The sequence below is a fragment of the Rhinolophus sinicus genome, linkage group LG18 (assembly GCF_036562045.2).
Source record: "Rhinolophus sinicus isolate RSC01 linkage group LG18, ASM3656204v1, whole genome shotgun sequence".
Classification (NCBI taxonomy): Eukaryota; Metazoa; Chordata; class Mammalia; order Chiroptera; family Rhinolophidae; genus Rhinolophus; species Rhinolophus sinicus.
The window spans coordinates 6,501,096-6,511,156 of NC_133767.1; the positions used below are offsets into that span (position 1 = coordinate 6,501,096).

Below are 10,061 nucleotides of genomic sequence, written 5' to 3' on the forward strand. Positions count from 1 at the left end.
TATGTATTTTATATATAGAAATATATATGTTTTATATTTGTTTATCCTATACTCATATATGTCCTTAGTAGATGAATTATTATACAACCAAGATCTAAGTGATGACCAAATCCAGACCTGGTTGGCTAGGTCTCCAGTCCCATCCCTCCCATCCGTGGTCAGCCACGAACTTAGTGACTGCTCTGTGACACACATTCCGCAAGGTTCTTGGGTGATATCGTTAAAAAGTGTACTAATTCCAGGGTTTTCCTGTGAATGGACTAGTGCGTGCTGCTAATGGAATTGTCGGTTGTCTCTGCCGACTGTTACGTCTCAAAATCTGTGGCTGTGGGTGACCCGTACGGCTGAGGCAGAGAAGGGCACGGTCTCCAATGCCCTGGACTCATTTTATGAGCTGAGTTTCCTTTTGTGCAAAGACAAGGGTGATTAATTTCATCCAAGTTATCCTTTCTCTCATTGTTAATGTACCGTGTTTCTCTCTGAGCACTTTCCTATGGATTAGTATTGACGGTGGGACTTCCTGGCGGGCGCGGTCAATATAGCGAACGCTTCCTAAAATGTGTGCTGAGGCTCTTCTCCTGTTGATCTAATTAAAGATCGCGATGCCTAATATAATTAGTTCAGTTGGTCTTTCTCTTGGTATCGTTCTTAACACTTTTCAGACATGTAAGCACAACAGCTAAATTGCTCTGTGGTAGTGGATTGCAATCCTGAAGGAAACGGCTATCTGGGTGCAAATATGTGCATCAACTAGGACTTGATGGGATTTCCCCTTTTTTAACAACTGATGCTTATTTTCCTTCTAGACTTCCTCCAGCAGGAACCATTTTGTGGGGCATGTTTTAAGTTCTCCACTTGATTGTGCAGAACGTGGGGTGTGAGAGCTGGTGACTAAATACTTTAGTTCAGATGATTAGCATTTTATTTCGTGGTACCAGAGGGGGAAATGTAAAGGTGTTAAGAAAGCAAAAGGATGTAAGGTCTAGATCACATGTAAAGGGATTGGCTTTGGGAAGATAAGAGGGAGATCAGCCGAGGTATTGGGAGATTTAGCGATTTGGTGATAGCAAGCCTGGAAGAGTCTGAAATTCTCCATTTTCTCAATGAAGCATGAAGTCAGGTCGTCAGGTAAGCAGAGGGCAGATTAATGACAGTGATAATAACAGCACCAACAACAGGAACAACAGTGGCCAGCTTCATTGGGTGCTTTCCATGTGACAGGTAAAAGCTGAGTCATCACTGCATTATTGCATATGTGAACTCGTAACCTTCACCACCCCATTGCAAGGTTGGATGGGATCTTGGAAAGCAGGAAAGCAAACTCAGGAGGAACATGGTGGAAGATGAAAAGCCCATATCCTGCTTTTATTTTCTACTGTTTTCAAAAACTCAGGTGTAGCACAGAGGAGGCAGATGGCTTACTGCATGTATGGTTGGGTTTTGCTGGGCAAATATGGTGGAAAGAGAAAAGAAATCAAGGATATCGAGTACGTTGGCATTTGGAAGCAGGTCGTTGCAAGCAATGGGCCATGAAATCAGAATGAGAATGGGAGTGAAAAGAAGAGGGGGGCTAACGGATGTGGAGGAAGTAAGTGGTGGTGTTGATGGCTTAGAGTCATAGTCAAGTCCAAGAGTTATCATGCTGGAGCTAGTTGCTTTCAAGCTGGAAGAAAAGGCGTTTTCAGGCCCCTAGCAGGAAGCTGGCATCTGTGACGTCTGCAGACGGGGCCGTGTTCACTGATGGTGGGTTCTAAGGTGTGAGCCTGTGCTGGTAGCTGAGGTGTAGAGCAGCTGAAACCATAGACATGATCAGATTTATGCCTGGACAGATGAAGACTGTGGAAGGAGAGAGCCTAGAAGCAGGGAGACCACTGGGAAAGAGCCAGTCATCCTGGAGAGAGACCGTAACAGCTTGGCTGGGATGGAGGCTGTCAGGGTGCAGGTGAGGAAGCAGTGGGGTGGTGGATGAGCTCGTGGGCTTGATGGAGTGGGGGTCAGGGAACAGGAGGAAGCGATGTGATGCCCCCCTTCTAAGTCCTGATCTAGACAACGGGGTGAATGTTGATTTGGTTCAGGGACGAAAAAAAGACTGGGAAGGAGAGAAACAGTGAATCCAGAATAGACGTGCAGAGTTGGAGACACTTTAAAATGTTTGAGATGAACCAAAGATTTCTATAATACACAGACAGGATCCTTAGATGCTTTTTTATTTTTTTTATTTTTTTTTTCAATTACAGTTGACATATAGTATATTAGTTTCAGGTGTACAACACGGTGATTAGACATTTATATAACATACAAAGTGATGCCCTCGATAAGTCTAGTACCCATCTGTACCACACAGTTATTACAATATTGACTATATTCCCTATGCTGTACTTACATGTTGTTTTCAGTGTTTCATCCCCTGGAAGGCGGTTACTAATTCACTCAGATCGGGTCTGTGGGAGGAAGGAGTGTTGAAAATGGAGAAATGAATACAAACGTTAGGGAAGGCATTGCAGGGATTGATGCTAAGACCCCCCAGGACCAGATATAACGGAAGTGGTCCCTGGCCGGGCTGGGGAGTCTGCTGAGCCAAAGCATCCATGACAGCCGGTCACACCTACAGACATCCTCCCTGTTTCTCGGAGCTGCGGTCATTGCCTCATTTTGAGTCATCGTGGAAGAGGAAAGCACTCAGGATTTTCTCCATCTCCTGACAGCAGCGAGAAGGGTCTCATCTGGTTGCAGGCAAGAGAGCCCCACTCACAAGAGATTAAACAAAATGTCAGAATTCAATGGAAGGGTGGTGAGGGCCTTTCATGGAATCAGAAGGAAAGGGGAAGAAAAGCAGGTGAAGGAAAGATGAGTGTGAGGAGCCGGGAAACTCGCCCGTCTCAGCAGCAGGGGTGTGTGGGAACTCCAGCCACCCCCGGTACTTACCCATTTGCTCTGCAGGTGTTCACTGAGCGTCTGCTGGGGGCCAGGCACTGTCTCAGACACTGGGGATACAGACGGGAGCAAGCGTAAGCGTGATCTCCCACTGGAGCCTGCAGTCGGCTGAGAGAGATGGCCATTCATCAGGTAATCACACATGCAGATATACAACTGCAGCTGTGGCTGGTGTTGGGACGGAAAGGCTCGGGGTGCGATGAAAACCCACAGTGGACAGATTTGACCCGGTCAGGGAGCGGAAGGCAGGTGTGCTTGAGAAAGGAACCATGGGAATGACACTAGAAAGATGAGAGTGGAAGGACTGGTGTCCCAGGCAGAGGGAAGAAAGAGTATGTGCAAAGGTCCTGCGGCATGAGGGCACCTGCTGAGTTCAAGGGTCAGGGAAGGCCCGCGTGGCTGCTGCACTAAAAGGGTGAGATGGCACAAAATGAGGCTCTGTGGGTCTGTGATGTGTAAGGCCGGACCAAACCGGTCCTTCTTCCAAGAGCAGCAGGGAAGCACAGGTGTGTTTGAAGCAGAAGGAAGGTGATTGCTTTTCAAAAAGATCACTCTGGCTGAATTGCGGTGAAAGATTTAGAGGAGCTCAGCATCAAATTCCCAGCTCCTCAGAGAATGAATCTGATTGGCCCAGTTTGGATGGGGGTCTGACCCTGGTCCAATCAGGTACCAGGAGGTGGGGTCACATGTCAGGAACCCAGCTGCTGTAGGTTCACCAGGGGGAAGTTTTCAGAAAAGACGAACTGGACAGAATCCCCCAAATAACTTCTACAGCAATTCTCATGGCACCATCACTTTCCATTATACGAAAACCCAAAGACTGACACTGTTCTTTAAAGACTCCCAACATCCTTCGGGAAAGATAGCATCTGGGGAGGGAAGAGGGCAGGGGAATTTGGGGAAAATACTTGGCCCATCCATTTGAGTGTCTGTGAGCAGGTGTCTGAACCTTCCTGCCTCCTTCTCTGTCAAATGAGAGAGAGCATCACAACAGCCAGTGTCCGAGGCTGGTACACGGTGATCTCATTTCCACGTTATTTTCACCCGAAGGGATAGAAATCATCATCTCCATTTTCGAAAAGTAGAAGTGAAGAGTGAGCATATTTTCAACCAGGAATAACTTCAACGTCTGTATACTCTTCATCATTTTCCTCCCCAAATGTCATAATCCTCTACGTCAAATGAGTAATTATTATCATTATCGTTCTTAACAGAAATAATAGCAGTGTTCAATTAGTAACACAGTTACTGCTGATAGCTAAGACGGGTAGTACACTGTGTGCCGGGGACTGTTCTAACGCTTTCCATTCATGGAACCCTCCTAACAAGCTGTGAGATGAAGCAGTGTTATCATCTCCACTTTACAGTTGGGTAACTGAGACACTGAGAAATGGAGTAATTTGACCAGATTATGTAAGTAGCAGAGTCATAATTTGAACCACAGCAAAAGTCTGGTTTCAGAGTCCAGGCAGTTAAATATGCTGCTCATGTCCTCTCTCCCTCTCTCCCCCTCCCCCTCCCCCTCCCCCTCCCCCTCTCTCCATCTCTCTCTCTGTTCACACACACACCCCAAAGGAAGGAAAAAAAACCCAGATTATTACTCATGAATTCTTATCTGCATACGTGTATAAAATGAAACGGGAACACACACTTTGTGTAACACCTGTGACGTTGCTGCTGTTAGAATCGTCTCCGTTTTCCTGATAAGGATACCCAGGCTCAGCGAGGTGAAGTTCTCACTCAGGATAACACATTGTAAGTTGGAGGGATCAGGATTCAAACCCAGGTCTGTTTGACTGATACCAAAGCGCTACTGATACTCACACCTGAAAACAACTTCCATCACCCTCTCTCCACGGATTCTGTCTCAGCTCTCCTTGAATGAACTTTGGGACCCTTGTGAAAAAATAAAGGAAAAGACCAATACGGTAAAAAGGTATCTGTTAGCCCTTACGTCAATGGCAGCTCCCACCCCTTGGCTCCCATACACCCACACGGGGCTGTGTCTCCATTTTCATAAAAAAGGTCACATGGGCTTGAGCTCTAGTATTTTCCACTTTAGTTACAATCTCTGGCATGGAAATGAGCTAGCAGCCCCCGTAAGTTGCAAGAGGAGGTCCCACAGGTGACAGATGATGCTGTTTTGCTCTCTGCCATCCTGTATTTGTCTCCGTCTCGCTCTGGTTGCATGCCCTCCCTGCAATTCCATGTACCAAGCGGCCATGAATTATACATGTATTTTCTGAAGTTCGATGAAAGTTCTTCCTCCTTTAAATTGCCGGGTTCCCAAATCTAATATAAATCTAATCCAAACACGCTTAGGAAAAATAGCGTGCCATTTGTTCTTCTATCATCGTGCCTTTTGCTTTATTATGTCCTGTATTCAAAGTGCCGGGAGCTTCTGCTTACTATATAGTCACCTAGGGATTACAGACTAGTCGAATGAGTCTGCAACATGGCTCGGAGAGTTTAGCAACTCAGAAAACACCGGCTCAATCATTCCCACCCACCCACCCTCACACAGCCTGTCCAGGTCCCTGGGATAACAGAAAAGAAGGGACCTACAGTCAAGAAGCCAAACGCCCCAATAAAATCCCATGGCCGAGGAAGCTGGGGCCACTTCCCAAACCTTTTGGCTTTACTATTGAACAAACTCACTTTCAAGGACAGCATCCTAGGTTCTTTATGATTCAGCATCTTTCTATTTGTGCAACTTACGCTGGCCCCAACACACACTCTTTTCTATCCATTTCAAAGTACAGCAGGTCTGTCTGTGGCTTGTTCATAGCGAATAATCCTGTTATCGACTATTTATGAGTGACCTGAGGCCCTTGTATCGATTAGGACTTTTTTTAGTTGAAAGTAAATGAACCATAACTCAAACTGACTTAAGCAAGAGGAAGAAATTGTTAGGCTATGCAGTTGGGAAGTTCAGGGACATCAGAAGCTTCAGGTGTGGCTGGATTCAGGGGTTCAAATGACATCACGAGGCCTGAGCTGCAACCATCCCTCGACTCTACTTTCCTCAGTGCTGGTGTCATTTTAAATAAGCTATCGCCCTAAGTTGACAAGAAGTCCCCTAGGAGTGCCTGGCTCCTACCCTATCACGTTAAGAAGGCAGACAAAGAAAGATCATGCCTATTTAAAAAATAATAATAATGGTGGAAAAGCTGCAGTTATTTACTAAAAGTTTGAGTCAAGATCAAAATTGGCATATTTCACTTAAATATCCTAGTTGAGACTCTATCCAGGAAAATCAGATGATCTGGCAGTAACAGGCCTTAACTGGTAATGGTAACCACAGGCTGGACGCTGAGAGGTGCGCCCTTGAAATAGGAAATACACTCTCCAGTTAGGACCACCCCTCCCGCACCCTGTTGTCTCCCAAACTCTAGAGCTAGGCATCCGTTGTCATCTGTCACCATGCTTCCCGTGTTGCATGGAAGTGTGAGCCTCCATGGACAAGCAGCCCTGCTTTGATGGTGTGATGGGTGGGAGAGCTGGCTGTACTGGGAGAACCAGGGCCCAGGGCGGACAAAGCTATGCAGGCAGAATGAAAGCAATGGCAAAGACGCACCCACAAATGGAATATTCCACCTCTCTCTCACCCCAAATGGAAACCCCACCCAGATTGGTCCACAGCTAAATTGACAGCTCTGGGTGATTATCCAAGGGCACGTATGTAGGAAATGCATCCCATATCTTTCAAGCCCGTCATCATCTTAAGATGGAAAGAAAGTGATCTCCAACTATTTTAAGAAAGCAATGCCTAGGATGCTACATGCTTTCAACAGGGGAGTTTCCTTTCTGGGATCAGAATGATTCACTGGATACTTTTTGCCTGGGACCAGCAAAAAAAAAAAAAAAAAATCTATCTTTACATCTTTGTATAAATTCTGGTGCACCTAAGCAAGGATTCAGGTTCATAATAGGAACCACCGGATGTGCATTTTTTAATTTATCATATTGTTTCCTTGGCTTCCTGTGTGATCCAGGGTCTTGACTGGCCGTTTCTCTGGCAGAGAGGTCATGGTTGTTAACCCTTTTTAACATCAGGAAGGAAGCGTATTATTCCTCCACTTCCGAGGTGGAGAAAGTTGATTTCGGAAAGGCTGGATGGCATGTCTGAATGTGCCTGGGCAAGTGTGAGCCCAGGAACAGCACAACCTTCCTGCCGAACTCCTGGAGAAGGGGAAACCAAGGGACTTGTGATCTCACAAGGGCCCCACACTGGAACCCTTCCCTGCGGTATTTAACTATAATTAGCGAGAGCCATCCATATGGCAGCTCTTCTCGGGCCAGATGGGTGGTTGTCAGGCTGCACGTGATCTTTGCCTCACTTTGAAGGAGATGTGAGTAATTCGGAGGATATTAATCCAAGCAGGGCTATATTTGTCTCCATTCCTTGGGTTGATAACACATCTCTGTCTGTTCTCGAGGCCTCAGGGGTCGAGGGTACAAGCATCAAGATGGCCCCGCCCGGAGCCCAAGGGAACAGATGCCTCCCTCTGTGGGTCCTATTTGCTTTCACAGACCCATCCTCTAATGGCCTCAGCCACCCTTAGAGGAGCACCAGAAGGAAGCTTGTGGGATGTCCGAGCCTTAGAGTTTGTCAGATGAGGAGACGGGGGCTCAGAGAGGGTGTGCGGCTGGGCCAAAGCAAATTAAAGAGGGGGTTGAAATGGCATTCCCATGACTTCTCTTTGGTTTTATGTGGGAATGACATCCCATTTTGCATCTGCTGAGGAAAAACATGAAAAATTCAATAGTTGCCTTAGTCTTATTGTCAAAACATCAAAAAATTGTGTGGTTGCCCTAGAAGTGGAAGCAGAAAAGCTGTCAGGATTCAAGGTGGTTCTGCAAACAACCTCTGCCATCCATCTCTTGCTTAGTCTGCAAGTTTTCTCCCTAACGTGGCTCTACACCTCATCTCTGAATTCCACTACCCTCTCTCTCTCATCTAACTGGTCCCCTTCCATATCCCAGAGGAAGCCAGTCTGATCGGCTCTACTAATAGCCATCAGCTTCCCTGGTGAGCTCGTAGGTCATTGGCCAGCCAGTGGATGAGCTGTAGATCCCATATCCAATCAGAAGTGTCCATGGAGAGAGCAGCCTAGCTGAGAAGAGACTGCAGGTTCTTCCTCCAGGGTGTCTGCCTTAACTATCACTGGGCCTGATTCACTGCCTACTTATGTAGTCTCCCATTTCTGGCCTGCGCTAGCCTTTCACACCCAAAGCCTTACTCTTCCTCCCCTCTGTGGCCTTCAGGTTTTGTGGATGGACAACTTGCCCCGATGCCCCACCAAAGAGACATAAATCAGTTAGGGTCTTCTCTCTTTTCCTAAACTATAGATGGCGAGTATCTTTCAAACCAAAAGCTGACTGTGATTGTGAGATAGAGGCGGAGTTCTTAAGACTCTAAGCACAAGAATAGGTTCAGTGGGAAGGAGTTCCGTGAGTGATTAGTAATGTCTGCCTGGGCACAGAATGGTGGGTGATGGCCCATCTTCCATCTCCAATCTGACAAGGACACAGATTTGCTCCTAGAATCGTTGCCACATCGTGCTGTTGGTCAGGATGCAGGTGAGGCAAGGGGGAGCACTAAATGCATTCACCTCCACTGCCACAAGGCAAATGGCTCAAATGCTCTCCTTCCTGGTTCATCCGAAGCTCCACCTTCCTGTGCAAAAACGCATCTCCTGTGATTCACTCATTATGGCATCAGGAAACAGACCCACTGAACCATCCTTCCTGGGTAGTTGGTGGAATTAGGCAATTATGCTCTCTCTTCATCTTTTTCAGATGTTGTTAATGAGCCATGCAATTAGGAGAGAAAACTGTGCAAGCAAGTTATGACTCTTTGATTCTTGAGGACACAACAGCGATTGCACTGTTAATAATTACTTTCTGAGGGGCAGGCACTACTGTCAGGGCAGTGGTGTGACCGATACAATGCTCATGGCTTCTCATTCAACTTTATAACAACCCTGTGAAGTCACTACTTACAGTACTTTCATTTTACAGGAGAGGACCTTGCCTGCAGTCACACTGTAATTAGGTAGCAGAGCTGGCTTTTACCCTGGGTGACGCCTGTGCCCAAAATCTGGGTTCTTCCCAAACCTGTGTGTTGTTTCTGAGCAAGGGTGTGGGAGACCTGACCTCTAGGGCAGCCCTCCTGAGCTGAATACGCCCTTGTCTTTATTTTTGTTTAATCGGCATTTGAGAGGGATACTGTGTGTGTGTCTGTGTGTGTGTGTGTGTGTGTGTCTGTGTGTGTGTTTTCTGCAAGCAGCTTGGCTGCCTGCAATAGATTGGATTTAGAAGATTTGGGCTCTAAAGGCCAAGTGAATAGCACGTATCCACCGGGTCACAGAACACACGCCATGGGCGAGGTTTGAATTGGGCCTTAGTCCCAAGCCAGAGAGCGCTAGGTGAGCTCATCTCCAACTCCTGTTGTATGTATTAGTTTCCCAGGGCTGCTATAACAACGTAGCCCAAGTGAGGTGACTTAGAACCTCAGAAGTTTATTAGCTCAGTGCTGGAGGCCAGAAGTCCAAAATGAAGGTGTCACAGGGCCACGCTCCCTCTGAAAACACAGGAGAGTAACCGCTCCATGCCTGTCTCGTAGCTTCTGGCTGCTCAACCGTTCCTTTACTTACAGGTGTGTCACTCCGGTCACATGGATACCTCTTCCCTCTGTCTTCTTCACATCATGCTTCCTCTGCGTGTCTGTTTCTGGGTCCCGATTTCCCCTTTTCATAAGGACACGGGTCAAAAGTCATATCAGGTTGGGGTCGACCCTAATGACCTCATCTGAACTTGATTACCACTGGAATGACCCTGTCTCCAAATATGGTCATGTTCTGAGGCAGTAGAAGTTAGAACTTCATTGTTTTTGGAGGGTTTCGTTTGTTTGTTTGGGGGGGAATACAATTTGGCCCATAACTCCTGGGTTCTCTGGATGGAAATCAGAATGTAGGAATTAGCTTTGCACATGGAAAGAATCAAAAGATAAGTGTAAGGTAGCAGGAAAAGTCACCAGAACCAAAGATGGGATTCACGTAGCCTTAGAAACTTGGGTCCCTGGCACGTAAAACTGAAGTGGAGCATCCTGTTCTAGGAGGGGT

At 46.8% G+C, this 10,061-nt stretch overlaps 1 long non-coding RNA gene across 2 annotated transcripts in view; it reads left to right on the plus strand.

The window, feature by feature from the left end:
- LOC141569453 (uncharacterized) overlaps positions 1-10,061 on the plus strand; it is a 133,880-nt gene that overhangs the window by 96,985 nt on the left and 26,834 nt on the right. The gene's annotated exons all lie outside the window — the stretch shown is intronic.